The sequence below is a fragment of the Bos grunniens genome, chromosome 22 (assembly GCF_055505025.1).
Source record: "Bos grunniens cultivar Pamir isolate PY7600 chromosome 22, Bosgru_T2T1.0, whole genome shotgun sequence".
Taxonomy (NCBI): Eukaryota; Metazoa; Chordata; class Mammalia; order Artiodactyla; family Bovidae; genus Bos; species Bos grunniens.
The window spans coordinates 29,696,547-29,709,153 of record NC_141186.1 but is presented as its reverse complement, the minus strand read 5'-3'; positions in this window follow the sequence as shown (position 1 = coordinate 29,709,153).

Sequence of the window (12,607 nt, the reverse complement as noted above, 5' to 3'; positions counted from 1 at the left end):
TCATGTATGGATGTGAGAGTTGAACTATAAACAAAGCTGAGTGCTGAAGAATTGACGCTTTTGAACTATGGTGTTGGAGACTTTTGAGAGTCCCTTGGACTGCAAGGAGATCCAACCAGTTGATCCTAAAGGAAATAAGTCCTGAATATTCATTGGAAGGACTGATGCTAAAGCTGAAACTCCAGTTCTTTGGCCACCTGATGCAAAGAACTGACTCATTGGAAAAGACCCTGATGCTGGGAAAGACTGAAAGCGGGAGGAGAAGGGGACAACAGAGGATGAAATGGTTGGATGGCATCACCGACTCAATGGACATGAGTTTGAGTAACCTCCAGGAATTGGTGATGGACAGGGAAGCCTGGTGTGCTGCAGTCCATGGAGTCACAAAGCTTCAGACACGACTGAGTGACTGAACTGATCTGAACTGAAACATGTAGCGGGATATACTTATAAAAAAAATTTTTTTAATCACTATTTATCTGAAAATCTAATTTAACTGGACTCCTGTATTTTCTCTGGCAGTCCCTTAGGCTGAGTCCACTGGGATAGCAATTGAGCGGCAAACCTCTCAGAGCTTCTCACTGGCTCAGACTGGCTCAACCCGAAGCAATCAGTGTGGCCCAATGAAATTTTTTCACTGGGTGCTATCACTTAGTTGACCTGCCCCATCCTCAGACTCTGTAGTGCATCTCAAGCTTCTACGAGGGTGGTTCCCTGAAAGCAAAGTCCAGGCGTTACAAACACACTGCATTTAGAAGTAGAGATGGGGTGAATGAGAGGCAAGAAAGATATAAGCTGCTGTGAGCAAGTGCAGAGAGAGGAATTCCTGGGCTGGAGGTGAAGAAGTAGGATCTCCCAAGTGGTGGGGTCACCAAAGCAGGTGGGGTCAGGTCAGTTCAGCTGCTCAGTCGTGTCCGACTCTTTGCCAACCCATGGACTTCAGCATGCCAGGCTTCCTTGTCCATCACCAACTCCTGAGGCTTGCTGAAACTCACGTCCATCAAGTTGGTGATGCCATCCAACCATCTCATCCTCTGTCATCCCCTCCCCCTCCTGCCTTCAATCTTTCCCAGCATCATTTCCAGCAGTTGGGGGTGCCGGGAGACAAAAGTAGGTCCCTTAGGGTCAAAAAACCCCATGTTGTGCCTGACTCGGCTGTGGCATCTTCGGGTGAACCTCACCTCTCAGAAGGTTCACCTCACCTTCCCTAATTACTTATCTTCTTCGAGCCTCAGTTTGCTCATCAGCAAAAGGGGGTACCAATTCAGACTCTTTGGGGTTGTTGTGAGGATTACCCGAGGTTCAATCAACCCCTGAATTGGGGCCCAGTTTTTTCTTACATCATGGTCACAAATTCAGTGGGCCACTCTCGAAACTTCATTCCCTAAGGATAGATTTTCACAAAGTAGGCTTCCTGTCTTAGAGATCTGTATCATTCCTATGCTAAGTCACTTCAGTCGTGTCCGACTCTGTGTGACCCCATAGACGGCAGCCCACCAGGCTCCCCCATCCCTGGGATTCTCCAGGCAAGAACACTGGAGTGGGTTGCCATTTCCTTCTCCAATGCATGAAAGTGAAAAGTGAAAGTGAAGTCGCCCAGTCGTGTCCAACTCTTAGCGACCCCATGGACTGCAGCCTACCAGGCTCCTCCGTCCATGGGATTTTCCAGGCAAGAGTACTGGAATGGGGTGCCATTGCCTTCTCCGGTATCATTCCTAGAAAACAGCAGAATGAACTGTTGGATAATTCTTGGCCGTGGGGGCCATTCTGTGCATTGTGTGATGCTTAGCAGCATCCCTGGTTTCTCTACCTACTAGGAGCCAGTAGCAGCTCTTCCACCCAGCTGTGACAACAAAAATATCCCCAGACAAATGTCCCCAGAGGAAAGGGAAGGGTAAAGTCCCTCCCTCCACTGAGAATCACTGTGATAATGGAATAAAATACAAATGTATGCTCATATAAACAACTTTCAAGCTGTTGCATCAAACGTATATTGTAAACCCTATATTATACATGTCCCATCAGGGAGACTTATCTACATGGATTGAGCTCGCTGTAGTCCCTGCAAATCAAGTCCCCATAAATTGAAGTGAAGACACCACTTCCTGAAGTAAGCAAGCCTGAATATTCTTCCTGCCCCCAGGGACTTTCAAACTGCATTGGAAATGAGAATCATCTGTCTAAAAAACGTTGACTTGTCAAGTTAATTGAATGGGGAAGGCCAGGCACGGGGCATGCCCAAGCCTCTCTTTAGCTTCCATTTCAGCACAAGCCAAAGGGCTGCTTGGAACAACATCCGATTTATCTTGCGTCCCTGTCTTACAGTCAGGCTCTGCTTTTCACTGTTCTTTTTAAGTCATGGAAATCAGGGTCACAGCCCAGCTTTCATCAGCCAGGGTGGATGGGCGGGAGAGAATGCAGGGTGCCTGCAGGTGAAGGACAGGAGACAGCAAAATTCAGCTGAAGGTTATCTGAGGCCTTGCATTGAAACCTGGGCTTCCTTGCACAAGCTGAATGAGTGCTCCTAAGCTTTGGCCTCATCTCTCCCATAGGTCCGGCTTCGTGGGCCTGGGTCCTACCCAGTCCATCCTCAGAAGGGCCCCATGCTTGGTTCAATGCTCTGAGATGCAGGAGACATGGGTTTGATCTGAAATGGCAACCCACTCCAGTATTCTTCCTGGCAAATCCCATGGACAGAGGACCCTGGCCAGCTACTGTCCATGGGGTCACAAAGAGTTGGACATGACTAAGCTACTGAGCACACATCACTGTCTTGAATTCCTAGTCATTTTTGAACAAGGGCACTGCATTTTCACGGTGCACTGAGCCCCGTAAATCACATGGCCCCAGCCTGCTCTCTGAACTCAATGTTTGCATCTGTAAAAGGCAGTAACAATGCCCTCCCAGGTTTACACACCAGTCCAGTTGCTGACAACCCAGGACGCCGCCAGCACCTGCCTGGCCATCCCAGGTGCCCAAGGAACAGGGGGTGCAGTCAGTTTCAGGACCTATCTCAGAAGGAAGTCTTTAACTACAGGCCTGAGACCATGACTTGTAGCTTCCGGAATCTCTGAAATTCTCACTGTTTATTATTTTTGAGATCCCATCTGTTTCCTGCAGCAATGAGCTCTTCAAATGAAAAGGCCTGTGGACTAGGGTTTGGGTGGGGAGCAGGACCAGCCAGGGCCGTTGGGGGACTCCACCCCTTGGGCAGCCTGGCTGGGGAGGAGAGGTCCCAGGGGAGAACTGCAGAGGCAGTCTGTGAGAAACACAGACTGCATCCCCTGAGCTTCTGCAAAGGAGGAAGGCAGAGGGACTCCTCTCTTACATTTCACCCCATTAAGGCTTCCCTCATGGCTCAGACATGGAGAAGGGCACGGCAACCCACTCCAGTATTCTTGCCTGGAGAATCCCTTGGACAGAGGAGCCTGGTGGGCAACAGTCCATAGGATTGCAAAGAGTCGGATACGACTGAAGCAACTTAGCAGGCAGGCAGGCATGGCTCAGACAGTAAAGAATACCATTCAGGGAGCGCTGCATTTGTTCCCCGGGTTGGGAAGGTCCCCTGGAGAAGAAAATGACAATCCACTCCAATATTCTTGCCTGGAGAATCCCACAGACTGAGGAGTTAGGCAGGCTACAATCAGACACAACTGAGCAACTAACACTTTCACTTTTTTCAAGCTTCCCAGAGAGGAGCAGAAAAGACGGAGTGACAGTTGGTCCTCAGGGATGTATATGAACCCACAGCCCATCTTATCCCTCCTCCCCATACTGTGATCGAACAAGCTTCCAAGAGCCCCTGGCTGTGCCCTGCCCCACTCAGCAGGAACATCTTGGCAAGTCCAGTTAGGGTGGGGGGCTGGGAGTGATGAGTTCTGTCTGTTCCATCACTCTCACTCCTGCAGGTGCCCAGGGCCTCCCTACCTGTATAGTTTATGCTTCTGCGTGTTGACAGAGCACAGCGACCACAGGAAGAGACTGCGGAGCTCAGAGGTCCTGACTGGGCTCCCTTGGGCATCCCTGGCTAAAGACCTACATGTTCCCTCCCTGGGGTGGGGCGGGGCGGGCAGCATTTGGAAACCGCAGCCCCTCTTGCCCATGAGGTGCCCTGTCGGCTGTCCTCTATCATCACATCCCCTCCTTCTCTCTCCCATCCCCCAGCCGGAGGGATCCTTTCCTTCAGCCAGGTTCAGAACTCTTCCCCAGCCCTTCCCTCACATCTATTATTTATGCCTGCCAGTCCCTCCCATCCCCCTGAGGCCCCTTTTGAAACTCCAAAGCCAGGAGCTGACACTCTTTGCTCTCAGTTTCTGCTGAGTCATCCCCTCCCCAAGGCAATAAGTACAGAGTGCACCATGGGTGGAATGGAAGAGGAGGTGAGGTGGAAACACCGGGAGCAAAGAACACGTCGCTTCCCACCCCACACTCTGCAACAGTTCTGTCGAGAAGTAGAAAGACCGTGTTTGCTTACTTGTTTCACACCAAGTACAGCTATGCCTTGCTTACTTGTTTCACACCAAGTACAGCTATGCCTGTGGGTAAGTGTCACCTTAGGAAAACCATCTCCCAGGTGACAAGATGCTGGAGGAGGGAGTGGCAGCCCCCGCAGAGAGAAACCCAAAGCCCAGCACTGCCTGCATTGGTTCCAGTGTCTCTCAGGTTAAGACTAAGTGGGGCTTCTCGGCCCCCTGCCCCTTCCCTTCTCTCCTCTGAGGCCTTCATCCTTAGGAAGGTCACTTGATCTGAGACTGTGGTGGTCACAGAGTTTGTGATGGGGGCCATGGGAACAGGTAGGGCTCCAACGCTCAATCAACAAGGAAGCCCACTTACAGGGAAGTCAGAGGGGCTTCTACCTGAGCTTCTGAACAGGAGCATCGTTTCCTCAATGAATCTTAATAACGCCATCAATTACCATACAGACATTTTGGAAAAATCGTCACCCCCTTGGGGAAGACCACCAGCCAGGTGATGAGGGGAACTCTTCTCTTTTCTCCTGGGTAAGTGGGACCAGCCACCGATAGTTCACTGGGGTCTACAATCTTGGTGACGGCAACTCTGCCATCGGCAGCACCAGGACGGTCCCGAGGAGGAAGAAGCCTGTTCAGGGAATAAGCTCGAGAATTAAGCACCTCATCCTAATTTGGAAGACATTTCCATCCATAACTTCACTAAAAGTTACTTCCTTTAGACGTTCCATGCCAAGTCAACTCCTTTTGAGACAGGCTGGGACCTGGGACGCTCTGCTGCAGTGCTTGCATCTGGACACACCTCTCCTTAAGCAAAGAAATACAAAGAAACTACATGGAACTAAAAATAACTGCATGCACCTGCAGCTGGGGCAAATTCTGGACCCAAAAGATACAAAGAGACCAAAAAAGCCAACTGCCACTTTTGAAGAGCTTGGAGCAAAAACAGAGCTTGGAGAGCAAATGCAGCGTTCTGAGCATGTCCGCTGCACACAACGCCATGAAAGGGGTGGGCAAATACCTAAGCTACCTCTCCAGCCTGACCCCTGGACACACCCCAGCCCTCACCCCCTGTAAGGAACAAGCTCCATTCCCCTCTCCCCGCAACTCCCCGCTGCCCTGCACGGGAGCCAGTAAGGGAACCTGTCGTTTGCTCTTACTCCCCGCTTGCTGCAGCAGGGGCCCCAGTAAAGCCTTGCCTGAATTTCTTGTCTGGCCTCTAGTCAATTTCTATTGCCTGGGGAAGCCCAAGAACCCTGGTCATGTGTAACACCTTCAGCACATGCACATTCAAGTTCAGGGCAGGAACGGCTCTCTTGAGGTCTCTGAGGCCTGAGGATAGGAGGGAACCAGGTGTGGTGAGATGAGCTGCCACCACAGAGCCCACTGGGACCCTTGTGTGATGTTGATCCTCAGTACAAGACCAAGTCACGGAGTTCCTCTGCTGAATTTGTCCCAAAGTTAGTAGCACTTGTTCCTTCTGAGTTCCCACACGGTGCTGGTGGAGAGGCCCACCGCAAACCAGTCAGCTGATCTCGGGTACATTTTAATAACCCTTCAGAGTCCAGGAAGAAAATCTGCCCATGGAATTCTCCAGGCAAGAATACTGGACTGGGTTGCCATCCCCTTCTCTTGGGGATCTTCTGGACCCAGGGGTTAAACCTGGGTCTCCTGCATTGCAGGTGGATTCTTAACCATCTGAGCCCCCAGGGAAGCCCTATTACACACTTAACAGATTACAATATAGTGTAAACATCACTTTTTTTTTTGGCCACACTGTGAGGCTTGCAGGACATTAGTTCCCCAACCAGATAGAACCCGTGCCCACTACAGTAGAAGTACAGAGTCCTAACCACTGGACCATCAGGAAATTCCCAAACATCACTTTGACATGCACTGGGAAAGAGAAAACTGTGTGTGACTCACTTTCTTGTGATATTCACTGTATTGCAGTGGTTTAGAACTGAACCCACACATCTCCAAGGTCCACTTGGACATAATCCTAGCTCATTTGCTTTCCTTTCTTTCTCCTTCCCAGTCCTTCCCTGTTAGCTAAAAAAAAAAGTACAGCCTGATACATGGGAGAATGTTCCATAAATGTAAATGTAAATCAATTTTGTCCAGAGCACCTGCAGATCCCTCTCCTCCCCGAGAATCATTGGCCATTAACCTATTCAGGACACAGTTATTACAAGACTTCTCTGTACAGGCTGAGGATAAAGTAATGAGCAAAAATAATTATTATCCAGCCCTTATAGTCTAGGAATAGTCAAACCTGCTTGGTATCTCCGTAAGCAAAAGGTATTCTTTACCTTATCCCAAACCCTGCCCGGAGTTTATTCATTCATTCTTCAATATTTACAACTTTTGAACTAAAACTGGATTAGGCTGAAAGCAACATGAAATCCAAATTTCATTGGCTTCTTGAAACTATAAAGTGTTGCTTTTTTTCCCTCTTATATGACATCATGTCTAGTGGCAAATTGTTTTCTAGGTAAATGCTGTCAGACCAGCAAGAAATCTTAATGTTTCTGTTGGTCTTTTCCTCATGGACATAACATGACTGTCACAGCTCCAGCCATTAAAACTATATTCTAAGCAAGAGAACGGAGAAGGCAATGGCACCCCACTCCAGTACTCTTGGCTGGAAAATCCCATGGACGGAGGAGCCTGGTGGCCTGCAGTCCATGGGGTCGCTAAGAGTCAGACATGACTGAGCGACTTCACTTTCACTTTTCACTTTCATGCATTGGAGAAGGAAATGGCAACCCACTCCAGTGTTCTTGCCTGGAGAATCCCAGGGACAGGGGAGCCTGGTGCGCTGCCGTTTATGGGGTCGCACAGAGTCGGACATGACTGAAGCGATTTAGCAGCAGTAGCAAGCAAGAGAAGAGTGGGAAGGTCATAAGCAAAAGAGCCCTTATCAGGTGAGTCTGGCTACCTTTTGTGGGGCTTTTCAGGAAGTTCTCTTTAACCACTTACACTTCTGTAAGTGGCACTGTTCGTGCCTGCCCCTCTCATGTCCCCTGGACACTCGTTAGTTGGGTGCCACAGAAACTACTTCTACAAACATTTTCCTTCGGCCCCAGTAGCTTGTTCAGGTCACCACATAGAGCAAACCTGAAGTCAGAGTTAATGGGACCCAGGAGCAGCCTCAACCAATGACAGGCAGAAGATGGTGGACAAATACTCCAGCTTTCTCACCCTCAGAGGCCCCCAGGATAACAGAGCCCCAGCTGCCCCCTTGCTTACTCACAGGGTCTGCATTTGCCTTCTTCTCCCTGTCTCATTTCTCCACTGCCATACAAATCCTTCCTGGAATCATCTTCCAAATAAATTACTGGCTCTTGAATCTTTGCCTTAAAGAGTCTGCTTCTGAGAATGCAAACTGAGACAGCCTGGCTGGTTCATAGCCACAGCATCACGTGACCACTCTGGCTGCCAGAGTCTGGAAGGTGTGACCAGTTAGATGGATACAAGAGGCAACATCTTGGGTGAGATTCTCTCTAGCAGTCCTTACCACACCTACATCAGGTGACCTCTAGATCAGGTCCAGAATTTTCCAGTTTTCACCAAGAACCCTCCCAGAACCATACCGTGCCAAGCATCCTGCTGTGCACAGCACAGGGTTCTAGTGGAGGCCAAGACAGCCTCATTCCTAAGGGGCTTAGAGTCTCAAGGGGGAAGCAGACAGACAAATAGCAACTATAATGCATCCTAAGAGCTTTATATGCTTGATAATCCTCCAGGACTATTTTCACTCTTCATTCTACAGATGAAGAAACTGAGAATCAGGGAGGCCGAATAACTTGCCCAAGAACATGGACTAGAGGGTGTCAGATTTCAAACTCAAAACTCAGCTTGTCTGACTCCTGGAGGAGGTGACAGATCAGCTATGCATGGACAATGTGCAGGGAGACAGGTGGATAAGAGGGTGAGACAGTTCCAGGCAAGAAGAAGAGCACGTGCCAAACCCAGCAGGCTTGAGATGCTCAGGAAGGTTGCCAGGCCTCAACTGACACACCCTCTCTTATACACACACAAACCCTCTATCTTTTGCCCTCCACACACACACACACACACACACACACACACACCCTCCTACCTTTTCCCTCCACACACACACACTCCTACCTTTTCCCTCCATACAGCCCTACCATGCTCAGCACCTCATGGGGACCTTCTCCAACATGCCAGCCAGTTGCTTGAAGCCCACTTTACACTGGCTCCCTGTCACCTCTGGCTCAGGTCTACACATGTGTATATAAGCTGCCGAAGCAAGCATGAGAATTCACCCACATGTGAATCAAAGTCTCCAAGTATCATTTTCAAAATTAGAGTCAAGTGTTCAAATCCCAGCTCTGGGTTGGCAATGGGAAAATCACAGAATCTCTGTGAGTCTCAGTTTTCTCCTCTGTAAAACGTGAATTAAAATACCTAACCCCCAGAGCAGTAGTAGTGAAGACCATATGAGATTATATCTGTAAGTTTATAAACAGTGTCTTTACATGTCAGTATTTTTTTGTTATTATCATCATCACCTAGGCTAGTACATTAATGTCCAATCCTGTGTTGGCTATTTCCTAATGCTGCAAAGCACATTCCCACCTGGGTCTCCTTTGCTCCTGCTGTTCCACCCACCTGGAATGCCTTCTTTTGCCCTCTGTCTATTCAGCCATTCCCTCATTAAGGCAGGGGAGTCTTTGCCCTCCAGCTATTTCTGCTCTGGCTCAGTGGGTTTCAACCTTGGCTGCAGATGGGAATCACTGGGGAGCTTTTAAAAATCCCCCTGCGAGACCTGGAAGGCATTATGCTAAGTGAAATAAGTCAGATGGAGACAGACAAATACTGCATGATATCACTCATACATGGAATATAAAAACAGAACAAAATAAACAAACCAAACTCAGCAGGCAGATACAGGGAACACAGTGGTTCCCAGGGGGAAGGGGCAGGGAGGAGGGTGAGATGGGTAAGGGGACCCAACAGTGTGGTGAGACATTGAAACTAAACGTTTGATGGTGGGCATGCTATAGTGCAGACAGAAGTAGAAACAGAAGGTTGTACACATGACACTTTTATAATGTTATAAACAAGTGTTACCTTTATAAAAAATAAGTTCAGAAAAATCCCCAAGTCTAGGCCTCCAAGGGACAGATTGCTTCAGAACTGAGCTGACAGGACCTGGGCATCACTAGGTCACCAAGCTCCCCCAGGTGATTTTGATTTGCAGTGGGTATAAGAGAACCAGGACTCTGATCTCTTCCTTCTAGAAAGGTCTGGGACTTCCATTGGCCATCCAGTTGTTAAGACTCCAGGGGGCCGGGGTTTTATCCCGGGTCTGGAACTAAGATCCTGCACGCCATGCCAAGAAGTATGACCATAAATAAATCATTTTTGTTTTAAAGAAAACAACATCTTTAGAAAGGCCTATGCTTTGACCCAAACTTACCCAGTAACTTGCATTATGTGATATCTGACTTGTGTGTCTTTTTGTCCCATCTGAGCAAAACCAAGTTCTGGCCAGGAAGTACCATGTAGAATCCCTCACGGCTCCCTGCAAGCCAAGTGCTGATTCTCCTCTACACACTCGGTCAAGATGCTCGGCCAGGAGGTCAGTGGACACACAGGGGCTCATTTATCTCCGTCTCTCTCCTCCCCTTGGGCCCTTCCTGCTCAACGGCGGTGTCACTCTGATTCCTCAGGAGCTGGCCTCTGCCTTGTCCACACGTGGCTCTCAGTGGGGGCTCCTCAAAGTGCATCCAGAGGGCCTGCCCTGCCCTCCAGGCAACCTGCCCCTGACACAGGCGGGTCAGGGGGCCTGGGCGCTGGCCTGAGCACAGCCGGCCTACGCCCCACCAGACTGCTCCCAGCCCCTGCGACCGCCCCAGGGACTCTCCCACTGCTAGCCAGTCCTCAGAGGAGGCCTGCAGAGAAGAGAAACAAGCAGACTGCTGCAGAAAAGACTTTCCCAAACGGCCCCGGAAGGAAGCATCTCCCACTATCCAGGTTCTTCTCCCCATGACATCTTGCCCCTCCACCATCCAGGGGGAGTTCACATCCCTCCCCTTGAACCTGGGCAGACTTTCGTTTCTGCCTCCACCAGTAAGAACGGCAGAAGTGACCCCACAGGCTAGATGGTAAAAGTGATCCAGCTTCCTCCTGGTTCCCCATCTTGGGACCCTTGCTCTGAGCATAATTCGCCCCGTGATGAGGAAACAGGGGCCCTGGAGAGGCCACGTGCAGGTGTTCTGGCTGACAGCCCCGGCCGAGACCTCAGCTGACAGCCAGAGACCGCAGACGTGTGGGTAAAAGAACCTCAGGATGACTTCAGCCCTGGCCGCCACCAACTGGACGGCAGGAGAGACCCGAGGGGTGACCGCTGCACTGACCCTGCCAGCCCCAGCGCCGGGAGAGGTAATAACAATGGGATGACTGTTATTTAACGCCATGCGGCTTCTTCTACAGCAATGGAAAACTGATACACTGGTCTGGCAAACGGGCTCTGGGCCTCTGATGTAGGGACTTCTGGGGTTGCCAGGAGTCAGAGGTTGGTCTAGAAGAAGGGGTGTGAGCTCTGGGTGGGCAGACACCTTGGCCCAGCAGACCCTCCTCTTCTTCATGGGCAGGGGGGACAGCGGGAGGTGACCCTCTGAAGTGTGGGACCAGTGGGGCCCTGATCATCTGGATCAAAGGGTACCCCTATTCCCAGGTTCCAAGCCCAAAAGTGGACCAGAGGTGACTGTCTGGACTGTGGGCCTTGAGCTGAATTCTCAGTGATGCCCTTCTGCATGGAGGAAGCAGAGGGCCAGGCAAACAAGCTGGGCTCTGCGGAGGGAGCAGAGTGATCGCCTAAAGCCATGTTTGACTTGGCTCCCACCATGTTTTTTTAAGAAAAGGAATGTGTTGCCAACATTTAAAAATTGGAATACTTCAAATAAAAACCTGTAGATGCATAAATATGTATATTCCTCCTTATTTGAGAAATAAGCATGCCAACATTTTCTCTTGAAAATCAGACAAGCTGGCCCCACTGGGTCCACATTTCCTTGTGGCAACAACTATCTCGAGCTGAGAATTAGACAGGGGTTTCCTCTCCAGTGTGCCCCAGTCCCCGCCACTCCCTACTGCTTCACACTTACCAGGCTTCACTCATTACATTAAACTGCCTATTCCTTGTAGAAACTGGGCTTGAGAATCGCCAAGGTTCATACGCTCCAGCTGGACACCCAGGTTCATCACTTACTAGTTGCGTGACCTTGGGCAAGCTTCTTATTTCCCTCTCTTCTAGCTTGTAAAACTGCCTTGATACACCTGCCTTGAAGAACCAGGGTGAGAACTAAAATTGAAATGCATGAGAAAGACTTATCCCAGCATCAGACACAAAGTAAGAACTTTATAAATAATTGCTGGTCTGATCACTATAGTTATTTTTGTTATTTGAGGCTTGGACCTGATTCCCTGTCTGCCATCTCCCTTGGCTCCTGTTCAGCCCACACAGGCAGTCACCCAGCACCCCATTCTGTAACTCCATCCCCTGGGCCCAGGAGAGCCAAGGGGATGGGAAGCAGCCCTTAGCTGCAGCCTTGCCTTTGAATGTAAATATTAGTGTTGGCCCAGCCTGGAGGTGCTGTATGCAGAAGAGTCCCAGGCAGCACGTCTGCCAGGAGTTGCCAGGCAGAAGGACCCCGGCCATCCAGCCTGGCCCTTCAGCACTCCAGGTTGCTGACAGGAGGTTGGGGCTGGGCAGAACTCCACTGGCAACATCTGCACCCCCACTCAACATCAATCCCCACCAGACCTGGGTTCTCTGACTGCAGGGTGACAAGAGCTGATGCTGGGGTCCAGGACTCTGGCTTTGACATTGATCACCCCAAAGCAGGCAAAGCAAGGGTAAAGGCTTCCCTGGGGAGGGGCAAGACCAAGAAGGAGGCGATTGACTTTCACAACTCAACCTGAGTGATTTGCTTCTGCAGCAGTGATCTGGCTATTTTAGGCAAAAGCTAGCAAACCAAAAGCCATGGACTTTGATCAGACTGCTGACCGAAACCAGAGCTCCACCCTGGCTATATAAAGCTACTGAGTGTGGGTAGGGAGGCTTATTGTCATATGTGGAACTCTATGAGGCTAGGGGATGA